Source organism: Trichosurus vulpecula, chromosome 1 (assembly GCF_011100635.1).
Source record: "Trichosurus vulpecula isolate mTriVul1 chromosome 1, mTriVul1.pri, whole genome shotgun sequence".
Taxonomy (NCBI): domain Eukaryota; kingdom Metazoa; phylum Chordata; class Mammalia; order Diprotodontia; family Phalangeridae; genus Trichosurus; species Trichosurus vulpecula.
In genome coordinates this window covers 453,553,168-453,575,593 of record NC_050573.1, presented here as the reverse complement: position 1 = coordinate 453,575,593, position 22,426 = coordinate 453,553,168, and positions in this window count along the sequence as shown.

Genomic DNA, 22,426 nt, shown 5'->3' with positions numbered 1-22,426 from the left:
CTATTGCCTTAGGACAATTTGAATGATCTAGTTCAAAAGATTTGTATGTGGAATTAAGAGCAGTAATTGAAGATGAATACAAAAGAGGGACATAATTATATCTTAAACATTTTGAGGGATGCTGAAGTTCAGAATAAGCTGAGGTTGAGAAAAAAAGATGAAGGACAATGAAAAGGGCTTCCGATAATATGTTGAGGGCAAGAGGAAGAACAAGATGGGGCAGGTATTCTGTTACAACTTCTCAATTCTTGCTTCCCTTATGTTTTCTCTAACAAATAAATGATCTTTAGACCATAAACAATGGATCAAACATGACCACCTGGGAATTGAAATCTAGCATACGTGGAAGAAAGAGGGTACATAGATGACCTCAGACCATACTAGTATTGATTTAATAGCTAGAAGAGACCTTAGACGTGAACTAGCTGATTCCAACTATTTTGTTGTTATTTTTGAGTGGTTTCAGTTGTGTCTGACTCTCCGTGACACTGTCTGGGGTTTTGTAGGCAGAGATATTGGAGTAGATTGCCCTTTCCTCCTCCAACTCATTTTACACATGAGGAACTAAGGAAAACAGGGTTAAGTAACTCGCTAGGGTCACACAGCTAGTAAGTTTCTGAGGCTGGATTTGAACTCAGGTCCTCCTGACTCCAGGGCTGGCCCTCTATCCACTATGGCACCTAGATGTCCTGGCTAATTTACTAATGGAGAAACTAAGACTCAGAGGGATTAAATGACAGAATCAGCATTTGAACTCAAATCATGTGTATTTTTTTCCCAATATAACACACTGGCTCTCATAGCAACTACATCATAACAGAGTAATGAAGAAATTGGCAAATGTAATTGTTGAGCTGTTACTGGGGATGTTTGACAAATCTAGGTTATAGTACAGTCGGGTGGATTTGGAATTGCTTAAATGACAAGAATCAAAGCCAAATCATTAATGATTCAATGTCAACCTACCTTAGTGAGTAATCTCTAGTGCACTGCCTTGATAGAAGTAGAGATGTATAAATGTCTTTATTATAAAAAAGAGAAAGGTATGAATGTGATAAAATATAAGGGTAGAGATAATAGGCAAATATCTATGTACAGGATAAATCCATGTAGGATAAATTAGAAATAATCATCAGAGGGAAGGCATTAAATTTAAAGGGGATTGGGAAAGGATTATTGTAGAAGGTGGCATTTTACCTGGGACTTGAAGGGATTCAGGAAAGGTAAGAGGCAGAAATGAGGGTGGAGAGCACTCAACACATGAGGGAAAGCTAGCAAAAATTCCTGGAGCAAAGAGGTGAAGTGTCATATTTGGGGAACAACAAAGAGGCCAATGTCATTCGACTAAAAAGTTTATGGAAGGTATAAGATGTATGAAAACTAGAAAGGTAGGGAAATCTAGGCTATGAAGAGCTCTGAATGCCAAACATAGGGTTTCATATTTGATTTTAGAGATTATAGTAAGCCAGTGGGGTTTATTGTGTGACATGATTAGAGCTGCACTTTAGGAAAATCACTTTGGTGGCTTAATAGGGGATGGAATGAAATAGGGAGAGATTTATAACAGGCAGAACAACCAGCAAACTATTGCGGTTGGCTAGGTATGAGGAGATGATGCCCTGCATCAGGATGGTGGGTGGCAGTGTCAGGGGGAGAGATAGGCATGTATTAAAGAGATACTGCATAGGTGAAATTGTGCTCCAGTGTTGCAACGTCCCTGCTGAAATGCATTTCCCACAACTGAACACTGTACTCTAGCTGTTGTTTGAACGAGACAGAATACAGTGGATTGATTATCTCCCTTGTGCTGGACACTGTGCCTCATAATGTAGCCCATGATATAATCCTTTTCTGTTTCCATGTTTCACTACTAACCCATATTGAATTTGCAATCTATTCTTTCTGATAGATAGTCTGACAAGGCCTCCTACATCCTATACCTGTGAAGTAATTTTTAAACCAAAGAAAGATTTTAATATTTAACAACCCTCCTCCAAGTTTGGGTTTGAGATTTCTTGAGGAATGGAAGTAGGACTGGATTTCCCATGCCCCTGTTACATTCATCTCTGACATTTATGTTTTAAAATTATAACTAGTATTTTTAGATTCTCATGTTAGCTATTCCTCCCATCTTCATCTTATTTGCAAACTTTACAAGCCTTCCGTCTATGGCTCTATCCGGACAGATCCCACAGTGCTACACTAGAGATCTTCCTACAGGTTAAAATTGAGCCATTAATGACTAGGCTTTGCTTACAGTCATTCAACCACTTCTAAATCTACGAAATTGTACCATTATCTAAACCACCCCTCTCCTTCTTGTCTACAAGGGTAGCATGAAAGATTTTGTCAAAAACTTTGCCGATTTTGATTCTTGGCAACTTTTTAAAATGCATCATTAGGATGATTTGTGAGCACTTAGGAACGGAAGCTGTGATCACCAAAAGCCAACATGGATTCATTAGAATTGGCTAACCTCATTTTCTTTTTTGAAAAGGTTGCTAGATCAAGCCAATGATATAGATACACCACCAGCTGTATTTTAGCAAGTCATTCAATGACTCTCTCATGATATCCTTGTGGATGAGATAGAGAGATATGAGCTGGATGATAGTAGGTGGGTTGTTTAGGTGGCTGAACCACCTAACTCAGACACCAGGCTTTTCCCCACCAGGACCTTATCTAGTATCAGAGATTTATGTTCCTAGGCTGTTATTCCCAAGACCTCCACTAGAAATAGCAAAATGAATGGGGACTCAGACAAGAAGTCCAACAAGGGGTAAATGCACTTATTATGTTTAGAGTATCTTCTAGTTGTGGTTAATTGAGATGAGGCAAAAGAACTTGCATCAAATTTGAGTTCAATCAAGCTTCTGGGGACTTGATCACCAAGTATTTCTTGACCCATGAGTCCAACTTAGTCATCTGGATGCCTCAGTTTCTTTCCTGGTGGCTGAGAGAAAATAAATTGATACTACAATCTTTCCTTATTGGACTTAAAAGGGCATTCCCATCAAGTGGTGCATCTCCTGTCTAATGGCTAGCAAATGCCTACCTGCTCCTTCTTTAACTCTTGTGATTCGGAATTACCATTTTCCAAGTCCAAGTCCTCCCTTTTATGTTAACACTTTCTGTTCCTTCACATTCACTGATATATTTTTCTCCCTCTCTCTCTCGCTCTGTCTTGCCCTTCCATTGATCTCTCTTGAACCCTTTATTGTTAATAAACTTCATTTCTTCTTAGTTCCCTTGCTCTCAGGCTCTTCATTTTCCTGCAAACTTTTCAGCCTAGCAGTCAATGCTCTCCATAAACTGGATTTCCTGATTTCATATTTCCCTTTATACTTCCATTGTCCCAGTCAAACTTTTCTACCTATTGTTCTCAGAACTTGATACTCTGTTTCCCATCTTTGTAGCCTTAAATAGTCTGTTCCTCATGACCAGAATTCACCCTCTTGAAAACCTCTTGAAAACTCTAAGATTTGTTCAGGTGTCACATCATGTGCAAAGCCATTTTTGATCTATACTTTCCCCTACTCACACGCTTATGAGCATTCCCTATCTCTTCAAATTATCTTCTGCTTACTTATTTGTATACATCCCTAAATTGAGATTAAGCTCCTAAAGGGCAGGGATTACTCTTTTGTGTTGATTTCTGTCTTGCCATTGTTTAGCTGTATCTCCAAGGCAATATTCACAGCAGTTGCTATTGCTATGAATATCCTGGTGTGGGTCTAAATCACAAAATATAACAGACTCTAGATAGAAGACAGAAGCAAAACATTTATTCAGACACCAGAAAGCCAAATCTCAACACCAGTAAACCCAATCCATCACAGCTACAAAGAAGTTAATACACATTTTCACAGCAGGGAGCAACTCCATCCCAAAGCCTTCCCACAAACAAACACTCACAGTCCTAGCTGCCTGACTGCGTCTGCTTTCTCCCACGGCTCTAACTGCTCTGACCACTTCTTGCTCCTCACGATCCTGCGATCCTGTTCCACTAGTTCAGCAAGTTCCTCCCACCACATGTGACCTAGGCTTCATGTGACTTAGGCAGGTCACACGGGCCTATTAATGGATGGGAAGATCTTCGAATTAAGCAAAAATAAGTTAACAATACACTAGCTTAATGCTTTGCATATTGTATGTGTTCAATAACTATTTTTTGAATTGAATAGAGTAGTGATTAAGAGTGATATACCTATATGGTAGATGCTCTTTAGCAGAGCTTTTCATGGGTCTCCAGAGGCCCAGGGATACATGACATTAAGGTTCCTCATGGGGGAAGGAGAGGATATTTGGAAAGTGACAGTAACATTTTTTGAAGCATCAATAAACATTTTTAAAAGACTGGAATGAGGAAGTCAAATATAAACTCAAATAATCCAATGATTCCCTCATGCATTCAAATCATATATGGGATAGGGAGTCCAGGTACCAAATTATAGAGAGCAAATCAACATAATAGAGCTTACCTACACCATGATAATGAGGATGGCAAGGAGACTTGAAACCACACACACACACACACACACACACACACACACACACTAAATATAAAAAGAATACATAATCAATAAACCCAGGGTAGTTAAGGACAGAGGGCATTAGCAGTTGGTGGGATCAGCAAACTTCATATAGAAGCTCATACTCAAGCTATATTGTGAAGAGAGAGGGATCCTATGAGGCAGAGGTGAGGAGGGATTACATTCCATCCAGTGCTAAGTCATGGAGAGGGGGGATGGAGGGCTCTAGGTGCCCAACAACGATAAAGGATAAAGCCGTTTTTGCCAGATTGGAGAATACTAGATGAAGAGAAAAGTATAGCACTAAAAAAAGGGAAAAAGTTAGAATTGCATTGTGAAGAGTTTTAAAAGCCAAACAGGGAAATGTATATTGATCAGATGGGTGATAGGGAACAAGTGGAGTCTACTGAATAAAGGAGTCAGATGTGCACTTAATGAAACTCATCTGGCCATCTCTACAGATGATAGAATGGAATAGAAAGAAATTTGCAGCAGGGAAACAGATTAGGAGGGTCAGTCAGTCAGTCAGTCAATAAACATCTATTTTTCTATTTATTTATTTTTGCAAGTCAATCAGGATTAAGCAACTTGCTCAGAATCATGCAGCTAGTAAGTGTCAAGTGTCTGTGGCCGAATTTGAATTCAGGTCCTCCAGACTCCAAGGCTGGTGCTTGTTGCAACAATCTGCTAGCAGCTGCTGTAGCAGTGTAAGACCCAGCAACAACCAGCACATGGAAAGCTGCCAACACAGGTTCTTTTGATCTGCTTTACTAAGGGAAGCAACAGTTAAGGGGTTAACAATCTTATTTTAATCCAACATGCAAATATCATTCACTCAGCTCAGGGGCAAAAGCCAATACCCTGAGCTTCAGAGCAAATAGAAACAAATAATCTCAATGCATAGTTACCAGAGTTTAACAAAGTCCGAACATCAGGGTTTACAAGCTGGAGGACTCTTAACTAAAGCTGCCCAGAGTCTCCACATTAGCACTCTGCCAAGAGTGAGAGCCCTTGCAAATAGCTCTGTTCTAGCTTTTTATACCCTCTTTAGCCATCATCAAATGTCATCTGAGCGACCAGAACTTAGGCTCCTACTATTGGCTCTGGTCTTAGCAGCTCCCTGTAGGACCCTGAAGGCTTCGCACCCACATAGGCTTAAGCACCTAGTAGATAGGGGTTTGGGCCTGGGGCTTTGCACCTAGTAAGGCTCAATCAAAGGCACTTAATTAATCATTTTAAAACAGTAAGAAAGTCCCAACTTAATTGATATCACAGTGCTCTATCCTCTGTACCACTTAGCTGCTCCCAAGAAACATTTATTAAGTACCTACTATGTTCCAGGCTCTGTATTAAGCACTGGGGATACAAAGAAAGACACAAAACAGTTCATGCCCTCAAAAAGCTTACAATCTAATTGGAAAGGAAGTAAAAATAAACCAAAAATACCCCATATATGTATATGTATGTACAGACATATGTATGTATATATGCACATATATTTTAAAAAATCAACAGGGGGAAGATATTAGAATTAAGGGACTGAGGAGGGCTTCTTGTATAAATGAAATTTTAGCAGGGATTTGAAGGAAGTTAGGGAATCCAAGAGGCAGATATGACAAGAGGGACAATACATGCATGAACAAAAGCCAGTCATAAGGCTTGTGATCAAGAAATGCGCGCATATTGCTTGAGAAACAGCAAAGAGGTCAGTGTCACTGGATTGAAAAGTACCAGGGAGTGGAGTGAGTTGTGAGGTATAGGAAGACTGGAAAGGTTGGGGAAGGTACATTATGAAGGTCTTTGAACACTAAAAGGATGATTTTTTTTACTTGGTTCAGGAGATGATGGGGAGTTACTAAAATTTATGGGGTGAGTATGTATGTGTGATATGGTCAGACCTATGGTTTAGGAAAATTACTATGGTAGCTGAATGGAGGATGGGCTAGAGTAGGGAAGAGTCTTATTGCAGGAAAGACTCATCACACATTATTGCAATAGTTAAGTTATGAGGAGAAGAGGGCCTGCATTAGGGTGGTGGAAGTATCATAGGAGAGAAAGGAACATATTTGAGAGATATGTTAAATGTAAAATTGACAAGCTTTGGGAATACATTGGATATGGGAATGAGGGACTGAGAGAGTGAGGAATCAAAGATTTCACCTAGGTTATGAGCCTAGGGCACTGAGAGAATAGACACGGCCTTGAAAGTAATAGGGAATTTTGGGAAGGGGAAGGGTTTGAAAGCAAAGATTATGATTTCACTTTTGGACAAGCTAATTTTAAGATGTCTATAGGACATAAAATTTGAAATGTCTAATAAGTATTTGGACATATGAGACTGGAAATAAACAAAAAGGTTAGGGCTTGGTAAGTAGATATGAAAATCATCAGCATGAAAATAATATAACCTGTGGGAACTGATGAGATCACTAAGTGAAATGGTATAAAGGAAGAAGAGAAGAGTGCCCAGGACAGAGCACCTTGGGACATCTACATTTATTCAGTGTCTCTTGAATGAAGATTATCAAAGGATACTGAGGAGTGGTCACATGCATAGGAGGAAAATCTATGAGGAAAGCCAAGAGAGAACAGTGTTAGGCAAACGCAGATGGAAGAGAATATTAAGAGGGTGATTGACAGTGTCAGAAGCTCCAGAGAGTTCAAGAAGGGTGAGGTTTGAGAAAAGGTTATTGAATTTGGCAATTAGGTGGCAATTGGTAGAGAGCAGTTTGGGGCAAATGCTGAGATTGGAAGCCTGATTGGAGAAAGTTAAGAAGAGAATGAGAGGAGAGAAAGTGGAAGCACCTATTGGAGATGGTTTTCCAAGGAGTTTAGTCACAACAGGCAGAATAATCATAAGACAATAGTTAGTGGGAATGGAAGGATCAATTTTATTTATTTATTTAAATTTATTTAGGATGGGAGAGACACAAGACATATTTATAGGCAGTAGGGAAGCAGCCAGAAGGAAGAGAGAAATTGAAAATAAGTGAAAGAGTGGAGATGATAGAATGATCAGTCTCCTGGAGGAGGAAGGATGGAATGGGATCACTTGTGCATGTAGTGTATTTGGCTTTGGCAAGGAGAAGGGCAATCTCATCATGTGAGACAGAAATGAAGGAGGAGAGATGGTGGCAGAATGCCTGTAAGTGATGCGAGATAGGGATGATATTTTCAGTAAAATATGAGGCAAAGTTTCCAGTTGAGAGTGTGTAGGGAGAATCATGTGAGTTTATGGGGAAAAGAAAAGGTTTGGAAGAACCACTGTGATGAATGGAATAATGAGTTAACCAGGTAGGTATAAAAGGATTGTCTAGCAGCAGCGAGGGCCCAATTAAGGTTATATAAAATAAATTTGTGGTGAATCCTGTCAGGAAGGTTGTGTGATTTTCTCCATCTTCTTTCAGTGGCACATTTGTAGGTTTTTGGACATGTAGAGTTTGAGATTCCTCAGGACATACAACTTGAAATAATTAATAGGCTAGGTGAGGAAACAAATTTCAGGGGGAGAGACTAGGACTGGATATAACAAAACAAATTATTCATCTGCATAGAGATGAAAAAATTAGACAAATTTGGCCTGAAAAAGAGAAGAGAGAGGGGATACATGATATTGGTCTTTAGGTATTTAATGTGGAAGAAGGAATATAGCATTGTTGAGGGTTGAACAGAGATCAATGAGAATAAATTTCAGAGATATTTTAATCTCAGCATAAAGAAAGTCATCTTAAGAATTAGAGATTACCCAAAGTAGATTGAGTTGTCTCAAGAAGAAACTAATTCCTCATTACTGTATCTCTGCAAGCAGATGCTGGATAGTCTCTTGTTGGGGACATTTTTATGGCAGGACCAACAAAACTTTAATTTTAGCAATGTTTTCCATAATGTCTGATTACTGCAGTTTTTATAACCTATTTTTATTCTGTGTATAAGGATATGGTTTTGCTTCCTAAAATTTTGATACTGCAAGTGCTTATTTTCTTCCTTAGGGAAGTAAATTAATTGATACTTTATTGCTTGCTAGAGAACATATTCATATACATATATTCATATACACAAATATATATATAATGTATGCCTATGTGACATGTTTTATATAGAGAAGGTATACATATTTATACATAGTTATATTAATACGTAAGGCTTTTATTCCCTTGTTATAGTCTTTGTGTAAGGGAAGTTCATTCCCTCTCCCTTTCCTCTATATAGCTTAGTCAATATTTCACATATAATATCCCAAGGAGAAAAAGCAAAGCAAAACATAAGCACTTTTAGGTTTCTGATTTCTTCCTTAAGAGAAGAGTGTCAGGGTCATTCTTTTGACACTTGTGAGATGGTTGGCAGCTATCTTAGAAGTATTAGTTGTTCTTTGCTTTTTACTTTCATCCTTAAAAACAGTAAGAGAATAAACATTCTTTATCCACTTAGTCTTTCCTAGTAGAAGGTCAAGCCAAATTTCTTTGAGAGATTGGAGGTCTCTTCCAAGACGCTCCATAATAGTCTCAGTCCACACCATAAAGACAGACACTTACAACAGAACAATCTTGAGGTCCTCACTATTTATAAAGAATTTCTCTTCGACTTGACCCTTCACTGGATCTTCTTTATTACAGTGGAGAAAGCCTTCAGTCTCCTTGTTTTATGCTGCTCGATGTGTTTGATGAGAGGGTTATTTCTGTTACATCTTCTAAGAAACCTTGAATGATTTTGATATATGGATGTTAGACATCTGTTATGAAAGTGTCTGTAAAGAATTGTTTTGTCCTACCATTTCAAATGATTTTTCCCGTAATCACAAACAATAAACAAATTAGGTTTCATATTCTCTACATAATTCAGTCAATTGTTGAATATTGTTTACAACACCTAGCTTTCCTCTGCTAATAACCTTGTTAAAATAGCCCTCAATTCTTATATAGATGACTCTTACAAAGATTTTGTTTAGAGAGGAGAGGAGTCATATAAGTATATAGGTAATGATGTTCCTTTGTTAGGATCAAATGAAATAATACTTCTAAGCTGTTAACACAGGGCCTGGCAAACAATAGCCACGTAATAAACACCTATTAAATTATTCCCTTCCCTTATTTCCCCTTTTCCCTTTTCTTTATATTACTAAATTCCATCTCTTTGACAGTTTATCTTCCTTCATTACCTCATATATTATTCTCCTAGTGTCCTCACAATTGTATTGCTTCTAGTGGGTTTATATATATATGTATATACCTTTATATGCACTTGTCCAATCCAGCTGCTTCTTTTAATTTTGCTTTCCTCACTGGCAATACTATCTCAAGCAAATCCAAGACTATTGAGGTAAGGATCCAAGTGGCTTCACTGCCCTCGACTCAGAAAACAAGTTGTTAGATGATTTTCATATACTTTTTTTCTTTTTCTCTTTAGTTTGTAGTCCTGAAATACCTTTGGTATGACTGATAAACTGGCTATCTGGATGAGCTTTCTTTTGAATGGTTTTGTCCTCCATTGCTTCTTTTCACTTTATGAGAAGATACTGTTCGTAATCATCCATCATCCTTTTAAGATTTTACAAATGGCCTTATATTCTTAATTAATGTTGCCTTTGGCAGCCATCTCTATCCATTTGGCAAGTAAATGAGATATTAGCTGACTAAGGTCTCTTCTGGACTCTTTTTGATCTGGATGTGGCAATTAATTTACATTAGTTAAACTTCTGGAAAACTATTATGATTAATGTTGATGTCATTTATTTTGTCCATTGCCCTTTTTTAAAAATGTTAATTTTTTAGTGTGAGGTTAAATAACTTCAAATATATGTCATATTTTCTCTGCTTCTTTTAAAATAATTATTCTCATGATTACTAATATTAACATTTAGTTTATAATAACGTAAATGGAATTAACAATAAAAGGCATATGAATTCTAATTTTTAAAATTGGTTTGAAAGAATGACTTTGAGCATTGGCTTATTCATTTCTGAATATCCAAATTAACTATAAAGAACATATGAAGAAAAGTGCTATTTGCATTGAGAAAAAACTGATAAATAGAAGTATGTATAGAATAATTTTACATACATATATATATATATACATATATATATATATATATATATATATACCTATTTGGGTCTAATGATAGCCATCTCTGTGTAGGGGGAAGAAAAAAGCAAAAAAAAGTAAATTGACATGATAAATTTATTATCTATTTAAAAAGAATAGTAAGTTGTAAATAATAGATTTATAGTTTCATGTGCAATCATCTTTTTTATTATACTATGTTATGGAAATGCTTGTTTAATCCTATAGATTAGAAAAAATGTAAAGAAAAGACAGGTGTTGACAGTTGAGAGGTGAAGGACTATAGATATGGAATGTTTCAGCTGCTCTTAGACTTGATTGCTATGTAGGCTGGTTCTACTTAACTACTTTTCTTTTTCATGATGGAGTGTCTTATGGAAGTAATATATTGAGAAGTGGTGGTGTGTATGTGTTTGTGTATTCTTAGTTTTAAAATATTTTATGTAGCTTTTTTGCTTCCATATTCATTAGTGAAAATTGTCTATAGTTTTCCTTCTTTGTTTTATCATGTTCTATTTTGGAAATTAGCACCACATTTTTAATCATAGAAGGAAAGCAAGTATATTATTTTTCAATTTTTGAGAAATGCCACAGGTATCAGCTGTACTGTAGACACACACACAAAAATAATTCAGATTTGTAAACAGCTATCTTTTAGACTCAGGATTATTCTATGCTTCACACATATACATCTGAGTCTGGCGTCAGATTTTCTAAGGAGAAAGTTGTCTTTAACATAAATATAGAATTTTTGAACTTTATTTCCCCATCAGGAGGTCAGATACATCAAAAACTGAGGTGTGGTTTAGCTTAAGTTTCTATAAGCCATTCTTTAGTCTACTAACTGTATTACGATCTTTTGCAAAAATCAACTACTTTGTCTTCCTCCAAATTATTAAAGCACTTATCTAAAAATCACTCATTTGAACACTTACACAGAGCTTTTATATCTATTAATTTAAAAAAAATTAAGAAGTATTATGGAACAATGTTTAGAATACTGGAACTAGATTTAAGAAGGTCTGGATTCAAAATTTGCCTAGCACATGCTAATTGTGTCACTGTGAACAAGTCACTAAAGGACAGGTAACTATCTAAGACTTATTTACTGAAGGTCACATAGATGGTATGTGTCAAACTTGAATCTGGAGTTGAATAGGGATTCAATGTGGATGATAAGGACCTCAAGATTCTCTTGTTTCTAAGTGGCCTTACTCCTTACTATCTTGTGTGCCCGTTTTTCCACTGGAAAGAAGAGTAGCAACTTCCAATCAATGATAAACATTCTCACATCTAGTCATACCCAACCTATCCCAGGGATTTTGAATCTCCATAGAGCATTATCCAAAATCCATTCCTCATCTCCCATTCATCTCCCTTAACCCTTCCACCCTAAGAACAGTCAATAGGTAGACACTAAACTCTCTACCTTCACAAGTAATCTCATTCCATCCTGTTTTATCCAACAGATTCCTCCCCCTGCCATCCCCACTTTCTCATTTATCTTTAGTCTTTCCCTGTCTCCTGGCTCCTTTTCTTCTGGCTACAAACATGACTATGTTTTACCCATCCTCAAAAAACCCTCATTTGATCCTTCCAACACTGCTATCATCTTATGTCTCTGATGCTTTTTTGTGGCTAAACTCAAGAATGCCATCTACAATGGGCACCTTCACCTTCATTCCTCTCACTGTCTCCTTTACCTCTCACAAGGCCATTTCCAACATCACCATTCAACTGAAATGGCTCTCTCCGAAGATCAATTCTTCTTCTCTTCGACTTCTCTGCAGCACTTGGCACTGCTGATTACTTTCTTCTTGATGATCTCTCTAAGATTCTGTGACATCATTCTCTCCTGGTTCGGTTCTTTTTCTACCTATCAGACTGCTCCTTCTCAGCCTCCTTTGCTGGATCCTCATCCAAATGTTGCTCTCTAACCATACAGGGTTCTATACTGGGCCCACTTCTCTTCTCCCTTTATGCTACTTCTCTTGGTGATCTCATCAGTTCTCATGGATCTAATTACCATCTCTCTGTTGATGACTCTGAAATCTACCTATCCTCTCTGAATCTCTATGCTGACCTTGAGCCTCACATTTCCAACTATCTTCTTTCAGATATCTTAAACTGTCCAGTAGAAATTTTAAGCTCAACATGCACAAAATTGAACTCAGTGTCTTTCCCTCTAAACTCTTTTCTTCTTCCAATATTCCCTTTTACTGTCATGAACACCACTGTTCTCCCTGTCCCCTGGGCTCACAACTGAGATATCATTCTTGAGTACTCACTAAGCCCTGTATCTAATCTTTTGATGAGGCCTGTCAACTTCATCTTTGCAACCTATCTTCAATGTTTCCCTCTCTCTTTTGCCCCTGGTGCAGGATCTCATCACCTCATGCTTGTAATACTGCAATAGCCTGCTGGTGAGTTTGCCTGATTCAAGTCTCTTTCCACTTCAATTTCTTCTCCATTCAGCTGTCAAAATGATTTTCCTAAAGCACAGTTCCAACCATCTCACGTTACTTTCATCCCTAAAAACAGTGGGAGAATAAACATTCTTTATCCACTTAGCCTTTCCTAGTAGAAGGTCAGGCCAAATTTCTTTGAGAGACTGGAGGTCTCTTCCAGGAGGCTCCAAATACAAAACCTTCCATTTGCAATTTAAAACCCTTCCTAACCTTGCCCTGTTTTGCCTTTCCAATCTTCTTATACTTTACTCCCTGCCAAGTAATCTTTGATCTAGTGTTAAAGGCCTCTTTTTGCTTCTCTTGCCTCTGGGCATTTTCTGTAGCTGTTATCCATACCTGGAATACTCTCTCTCCTCATTTCTGCCTTCTGGTTTCCCTAGTTTCCTTCAAAAAGTCATTTGCAGAAAACTTTCCCCAACCCCTCTAAATTCTAGTGCCTTCCCTCTTTTAATTATTTCCGTCTCATCCTGTATATAGCTGGTTTATATCTATTTCTTGGCCTGTTGTTCTTTGTATTTCTAGAGATTAGTATAGTGCCTGGTATGTAGTATGTGTTCAATAAATGTTTAGTAACTGGCATGTATGTATATATGGCTATAGATATAAATACATTAGCACATATATATGCAAAAAGATATATATATATAGTCGCATATGTTTTACATATATATTCATATATATGAATGCATGAATGTATTTGTTTATGTATTTATATGTTCTTAATTAGACCATATGATAGCTGTATTCCCTACAGCTCTTAATATAGTCCCTTGTCATATAATACCCAATAAATGTTAGCTTACTGAAAATCTTTGGTCAGGTACCCACAAAGTTAACACCTCATCTATCTTGTGATATTTAGATATTTGAAGATGTTAGAATTAAGAAAATTCAATTTTGCACATGCTGTGCAATGCATCATGAATGCATTATTTTTAGTATTATAAAACAATAAAAATGCTACACTATTCTCAGCATCAGTTATTTTTCAAACACAACAGCATGATATCATGTTATAGAAGATTTCTTCACGGGTCAATCTTACCAAATAATTAAAGTTTGTGGGTAGAAAGTGTGAGAAACATGGTTTTGGGGATCACTGGACTTCCTAGGCAGGGCCATAGTCCTGAAGAAGAACCCTGTGATAATCCCTAGGGAAGGCTGTGTACAGATCACAGGACTTCCAGAGGAAGACCAAGTGGTAGCCATCCCTTAATCTGTGGGGATCTCAGGGCCTCCTAGGGGTCAGACCCTAAGGAAGACCCAAGTGATGGCCCCTTAGGATGGCAGTAAGATCACAAGGCTCCCGAGACAGGGCCGGAAGTCCCATGTGATGTCCCCTGAAGAAGGCCGTGCAGACCACAAGGTTCCCCAAGGGAATCCAGAGTGGTAGCCCTCTTAACACCGCAGTGGGGATCACAGGACACCCCAAGACAAGATCCAGGAGTAAGCCTGGCGAGCTTCCGCTGCCTGTTGCTTCCCTTCACTTGACCTTAGGAAAACCCATGTGATTTGCCCATTCACACCCAAAGAACTCAGGACTAGAGTGGGCAGAGGAAGGCATTTTATTACGCTCCCCGGGAGAGCAGGTGTAGTGCTCAAGGGAACACTCACACACTGATACAGCTGCAGGAGCAGGGGTAACCATTCCCTCCACTCCTGCTAGAGTCATGATTAGTTTACAATCTTTATTTTTTACATAGTTTTCCTAGGTTATACAGTTTATATAAATAGGATAATAAGGATACAGAAGCAAAAGTGAAGTTAACTAGATTTTCCTTGTCCTAGTTTAGGATTAAACTATATTCTTTAACCTCCCCTACTTTCCCTCTTTAACATATGCAAATGATGCAAATCAGTAGGCCTGGATTCTTGACCAAGACCAGACCCTAGATAAGCTTGAACAGGTTCAAGTGGGTTTGGCCTCTCTAATTCCCTAAACTGCCTTCTCAAAAAGTATGCACATGCGTACAAGCCTCTGACCTCTCACCTGACTGACCTTGAGGCCTGGTCTCTGCTAAAGCTGGGGTGGGGGAGGGCAGGGAAGCACACCTTTAGTTCTGTGGAAACAAAACTCCTCCTCCCATTTCTTACAAAAGGATGGATATATGTGCAACACTCATGTCCTTTGACTTACTACTGCTATACTTATATATATACATATATATATTACAAAAATGTCTACAGCCATTCTAAAATAACTATGTAGAGTTGGAAATTTTCTGGTTTTCAGAAGGAAAAGGAAAAAAAAATACCAGACAAACCTATTTAAGATTACTTTTCATCTGAAGTAATTCAATGAGTAAGAAGTCGACACTCATTTTAATGGACTGTATCATCCTTCTGGTTGTTTCCACCAGAATATTAACTTGTTAATTTATGGCATGCTCTGAGAAAGCAGTACTTGTCCTATTTCAGAAAAAAAGGCAGCAATCAATAAAGGCTTTCCTGGCCATGACCCTTCCACTAATTTAAAGGGAAATGCCAAAAGTTTTTTTTTTTTAGCAGTTTCCTTGTTAAGGTAAAGGAAACTTTTAAAAAAATTATCCTTTGAAGGAACACTTTTGTCAGTTCAGAATTTACAAAAATAATTTTAAATTATTTGCGTCTACAAAACCATCCATTATATATGTATATATGTATGGATATGTGTGTATACATACATACACACATACACATATACACACACATACACACACACACACGCACCCATAGAAAACCTTATTTTGGGGGGAATTTCCTTTCTCTTTTCTTATTTCATTTTATTTCTTTTGAGCTTGCATCATTTTTCTCTAGTGGTAAATGGTTTGCGGCAAACACATATTTTCCCTGTGTTCCCAAATAACTGTGAAAATAATTTACTCTGAATAATGATTGTGATTCTTCCGCTGAGACTTCCCCCAATGAGTCAGGAACATGTAAGAATGAGCTCAGATACTGAAATTGCAAATTCTCACACTTCCCTGGCATGTTCTATCCATCAAGGTACTTGCTCATTGTCTAGGTACCCTCCATCAAGTGCAGAATTCTTTGTGCAGAAGAATTCTATAGCCTGAAAAAGTAGTCCAATATCTTTATGTTACATATGATTTATTACATATGAAGAGACTTGTAGAGGTTCAGTGAGTGATTTGTCTAAAGTCATGCAGGTGGTCAGGGAGAGGACTGCCAAAGGGGACCCATATTTTCTTTTGCATACTGATTGATAAGCACCACCAAGCCACTCCAAAGGCCCTTGGCTTCAGATTCAGGATGCTATAACTAAAGCCCTTGTAGGACCTCAATTTCATAGCTCTAATTTTGCTTTTTCAGTATTGATAGCAGTTCTGGTTGGTATCATCATGAAAGTACAAACCTAATATTATCTTTAAAGATGTAAAATCCATTTTAGTTAAACATTTGCAAATCTATAATATATTGATGTATTAATAGACAACAACCCAATAGGGGTGGGGAACCTGAGGCCTTGAGGCCACAAGTGGCCTTCTAGGTCCTTGGGTATGGCCTTTTGACTGAGTCCACGTTTTACAGTACAAAGCTCTTTATTAAGGGGATTTGTTCTATGAAGTTTGGATCCAGTCAAAGGGCCACACTTGAGGACCTAGAATTCCAAATTTGGCCTGGAGGCCACAGGTTGCCCACCCCTGACAACTACCTAATAGAATCAACACATGGAAATATTACAGAATGTTATAGTTGAAAAGTACCTTAGGGATATTAAATTCCAGTGCCCTTCATCTAAGCCACAGATGAAGGCACAGAATTCCACAGAAGTGAAATGTTCTGCCAGGATGGGGTAGTAAACAAAATAACACTGGGCCTAGAGTTAAGGAGGTCATATTGAACAATCAGTGGGGTCCCTTCTAATTCTGATGTTCTATGCTAGTAATAATATTTCACATTAATGATGTTTTTTAAAATTTATTTTTTTTAATTTTTGGAATAAAACAAGCATTTTCATGACACAGTAAAATAAAAAGATGATTGCACATAAAACCACGAATTTACTATGCACAACTTGCCATTCCTTTTAAATATACAAGGTGAGCATGTAAATTTCTTTTTTTACTTCCTTCTCCTTCCACCACAGAGAAGACCACTATAAGACACAAATAGGTATGTGTGTGTGTATGTATATATATACACACACAGACATATATACACACATATATATATACACAAGTTTGCATACAGATACACATGTATGTACGTATATATGTATGTGTATATGTGTGTATCTATATAGATATAGATACACATATATAGATATATATACATACACACACACACACACACATATATATAAAATATAAAAACATATAAAATTATTCTATACATACTTGTACTTATCAGTTCTTTCTCTGGATGCAGATAGTATCTTTCTTCATATATTCTTTATAGTTAATTTGGGTATTTATAATAGTCAAAATTACTTATTCACTCAAAGTCTTTAAAACAATATTACCATCACCATATACATTTTGTTCATCATTATTTCTTGCAAATCTTTCCATGTTTTTCGAAGATTATTGAGCTCATCATCTCTTATAGCACAGTAGTATTCCATCGCAATCATATGCCACGATTTGTTCAGCCATTCCCCAATTTATGGGAATTCTTGTAATTTCCAGTTCTTCACCACCACAAAGAAGGCTGCTATAAATATCTTAGAACGTATAGGTTTGGGAGAGGATTCTGGGAAGGCAGTGAAGTCAGAAAATTTCAAACTCTCAAGATTTCCCTGACAGAAGAGATGAAATAGTACTGAGGGTGAACACAGTGCAGATAAGAATAATAAGAGTAGGGGCACAACAGGGGTCTTCCTTGGACACTGAGAAAATCAGTAGAAAAATCCGAGGACCAGGTTTGGTCCCAGTGAAAAGTAAACACCTCCAGGCTAGGGTCTGATTTAACAACAAGCGCCAAGCCCTGGGGTTAGTTGGTTTGAGAAGCTGCCTCCACCCTAGCTCCAGGAACTTTTACCTAACCCTGGATAGTGAGGGGAGTTGGGCATCTGAGTCCAGGGAAGATCGAGGGAACCTCTGCTGACAAGAAAGGCCAGATCCAGTTGTGCTGGGAAGAGCAATGGGGCAGAGAAGGAATCAGCACATACCTGGTGAGTGCAGAAGCAGTGAGGCATAAAGCCCCTGGCTGTGGACACTTACAGAAGGTTGGAGGTTTTGCGTCTGTTGCAGGCTAGAGGGGAGAACTGAAGATATGGGGCAAGAGGCACCATTCCCCACACCCCAGGGCTAGAGGTCATTACAAAAATTAAATTATTACTACAAAAAAATACACAGGCAAAGGAGAAAGAATCCAACCATAGAAAACTAGTGTGGGAGTAGAGAAGACCGGGGTTCATTTTCAGAGGAGGATATTGAAGTAAAGGAGCCCCTTTCTGCCCCAAAGAGAAACATCAAATTGTTATCTGCCTAAAAAGAATTCATAGAAAATCTTTAAAAAGCCTTTAAAAATCAAATGACAGAGATGGAAGAAAAACTTAAAAAATAAAATAAAATAAGAATAATTCAAGAAAAAACAAGATTATGAAAGGAAAGTCAACCAGTTAGGGAAAAGGAGATGCAGAATCTTTTTTTTTTTAATTTAAATTTATTTATTTAACATATTTGGTTTTCAGCATTGATTTTCACAACAGTTTGAATTACAAATTTTCTCCCCATTTCTACCCTCTCCCCCACTCCAAGATGGCATATACTCTGGTTGCCCTGTTCCCCAGTCAGCCCTCCCCTCTATCAGCCCCCTCCCCTTGTCATCACCTTTTCCCTTCCTTTCTTGTATGGCAAGACAAATTTCTACGCCCCATTGCCTGTGTATCTTATTTTTTAGTTGCATGCAAAAACTTTTTTTGTTGTTGTTGTGTTTGAATATCTATTTTTTAGTTGCATGCAAAAACTTTTTTTTTGTTGTTGTTTTTGAACATCTGTTTTTAAAACTTTGAGTTCCAAATTCTCTTCCCTCTTCCCTTCCCACCCACCCTCCCTAAGAAGTCAAGCAATTCAACCTAGGCCACACGTGTATCATTATGCATAACCCTTCCACAATACTCATGTTGTGAAAGACTAACTACATTTTGCTCCTTCCCAACCCATCCCGCTTTATTGAATTTTCTCCCTTGACCCTCTCCCCTTTCCAAAGGGTTTTTTTGATTACCTCCACCCCCATTTGCCCTACCCTCCATCATCCCCTCCTCTTTTATTTTTATTTTTTATCTTCCTCCCTCTTCTTTCCTGTGGGGTAAGATATCCAACTGAGTATGTATGGTATTCCCTCCTCAGGCCAAATCTGATGAGAGCAAGGTTCACTCATTCCCCCCTCACCTGCCCTCTCCCATCCTCCCACAGAACTTCTTCCTCTTGCCACCTTTATGCAAGATAATCCACCCCATTCCATCTCTCCCTATCTCCCTCCCTCAGTATGTTGCTCTCTCATCCCTTAATTTCATTTTATTTCTTTTAGATATCTTCCCTTCATCTTCAACTCACCCTGTGTCTGCTCTCTCTCTCCTACATATATATATATATATATATACATATACATATACACATAGATATATACATACATACACATTCACTTCTATATATACATAAACACACACATATATACATATACATATACATACATACATACATATATACATATATGTGTATGTGTATATATATATATATATATATATATATATATATATATAGGCATATTCCCTTCATCTACCCTAATACTGAGGTCTCATGAATCATACATATCATCTTTCCATGTAAGAATGCAAACAAAACAGTTTAACTTTAGTAAGTCCCTTGCAATTTCTGTTTCTTGATTACCTTTTCATGCTTCTCTTGATTCTTGTGTTTGAAAGTCAAATTTTCTATTCAGTTCTGGTCTTTTCACTGAGAAAGCTTGAAAGTCCTCTATTTTATTGAAAGTCCATATTTTGCCTTGGAACATGATATTCAGTTTTGCTGGGTAGGTGATTCTAGGTTTTAATCCTAGTTTCATTGACCTCCAGAATATCACATTTCAAGCCCTTTGATCTCTTAATGTAGAAGCGGACAGATCTTGGGTTATTCTGATTGGGTTTGCACAATACTCAAATTGTTTCTTTCTGGCTGCTTGCAGTATTTTCTCCTTGATCTGGGAGCTCCAGAATTTGGCGACAATATTCCTAGGAGATTTCTTTTTGGGATCTATTTGAGGAGGCGATCGATGGATTCTTTCAATTTCTATTTTGCCCTGTGGCTCTAGAATATCAGGGAAGTTCTCCTTGATAATTTCTTGAAAGATGGTATCTAGACTCTTTTTTTGATCATGGCTTTTAGGTAGTCCAATAATTTTTAAATTATTTCTTCTGGATCTATTTTCCAGGTCAGTGGTTTTTCCAAGGAGATATTTCACATTGTCTTCCATTTTTTCATTCCTTTTGTTCTGTTTTATAATATCCTGATTTCTCATAAAGTCACTAGCTTCCACTTGCTCCAATCTAATTTTTAAGGTAGTATTTTCTTCAGTGGTCTTTTGGACCTCCTTTTCCATTTGGCTAATTCTGCCTTTCAAGGCATTCTTCTCCTCATTGGCTTTTTGGAGCTCTTTTGCCATTTGATTTAATCTATTTTTTAAGGTGTTGTTTTCTTCAGTGTATTTTTCAGTATTTTTTGAGTCTCCTTTCACAAGTCATTGACTTGTTTTTCATGGTTTTCTTGCATCCTTCTCATTTCTCTTCCCAATTTTTCCTCTACTTCTCTAACTTGCTTTTCCAAATCCTTTTTGAGCTCTTCCATGGCCTGGGATCAGTTCATGTTTTTCTTAGAGGCTTTTGTTGTAGGCTCTATGACTTTGTTGTCTTCTTTAGGCTGTATGTTGTGGTCTTCTTTGTCACCAAAGAAAGAATCCAAAGTCTGAGACTGAATCTGGGTGTGCTTTCGCTGCCTGGCCATATTCCCAACCAACTAACTTGACCCTTGAGATTTTCAGTGGGGTATGACTGCTTGTACACTAATGAGTTCTATGTTCCATGTTTGGGGGGGAGGTGCCAGCTCTGTCAGAGCCGCACTCCTCCTTCCCAAGAACCCCCAGCCGGAACTGGGCTTAGATCTTCAGGAGGCTCTTCACTCCTGCTCTGATCCGCCACTTAATTCCTCCCACCAGGTGGGCCTGGGGCCGGAAGCAGCAGCAACTGTAGCTGCCCCACCTCCGCTGTTCCAGGGGCTGGAAGCCGAACCGCGAACTCCTTCCACTCCCGCAGCTTTTCCAACTAACCTTCTCTGCAGTCTTTGGTGTTTGTGGGTCGAGGAGTCTGGTAACTGCTGCAGGTCACATATTCAGGGCACTAGGGGCCCCATCCGCCTGACTCCAAGTTTGGTTGTTCCATGCCGCTCAGGCTGGGCTCTGCTCCACTCCGTTCCCAGCTCCCAGCTCCCAGCTCCGTGTGGAATAGACCACACCCAGAGACCATCCAGGCTGTCCTGGGCCGGAGCCCTGCTTCCCTCTGCTGTTCTGTGGGTTCTGCCGTTCTAGAATTGGTTCAGAGCCATTTTTTATAGGTTTTTGGAGGGACTTGGTACGGAGCTCATTCTAGTCCCTGCTTACTAGCCGCCATCTTGGCTCGGCCTCCCCCCCCCCCCCCAGATGCAGAATCTTAAGGAAGAAAATGACACCTTGAAAATTAGAATTGGTCAAGAGGAAGCCAGTGAAATTGTAAGAGATCAAGAAGTAATTAAACAAAATATGAATAATGAAAAAATACAAAAGAAAGTGAAACATTTAATAAGAAAAACAACAGACCTGGAGAATAGATTGAGAAAAGAAAACATAAAAATAATCAGACTTACAGAAGGCTATGATCAAAAATAAAAAAGAATCTCAATACAATAATACAAGAAATAATTAAAGAAAAATGCCCTGAAGCATTAGAAAAGGGGGTGGAGGGGTAGAAATAGAAAAAAAAAATCCATCAAATACCACTTAAAAGAGATCCCATGAAGAAAACTCATAGGAACATTATTGTCAAATTCTGAAACCCCCAGCTTAATGATAAAATATTAAAAATGACAAGAGTAAAATAATTTAAAGATGATGGTGCCACAATTAGAATCATACAAGACCTAAAAGCAGAGACATAAAAGGTCTGCAGGTCTTTGAACACTATATATTGAAGAAGAAAAGAAGTGAGGCTCTGGCTGAAAATAGCATATTCAGCAAAGTTAAGCATAATCCTGAATGAAAAAAAAATGGACATTTGATCAACTGTCAGACTTCCAAGACTTAAAAAAAAAACAAAACCTGAACTTAATAGAAGATTCACATATAGCAGCCAAGAGAAATATAAGGTACATACCAAAGACTGATTATAAGTGA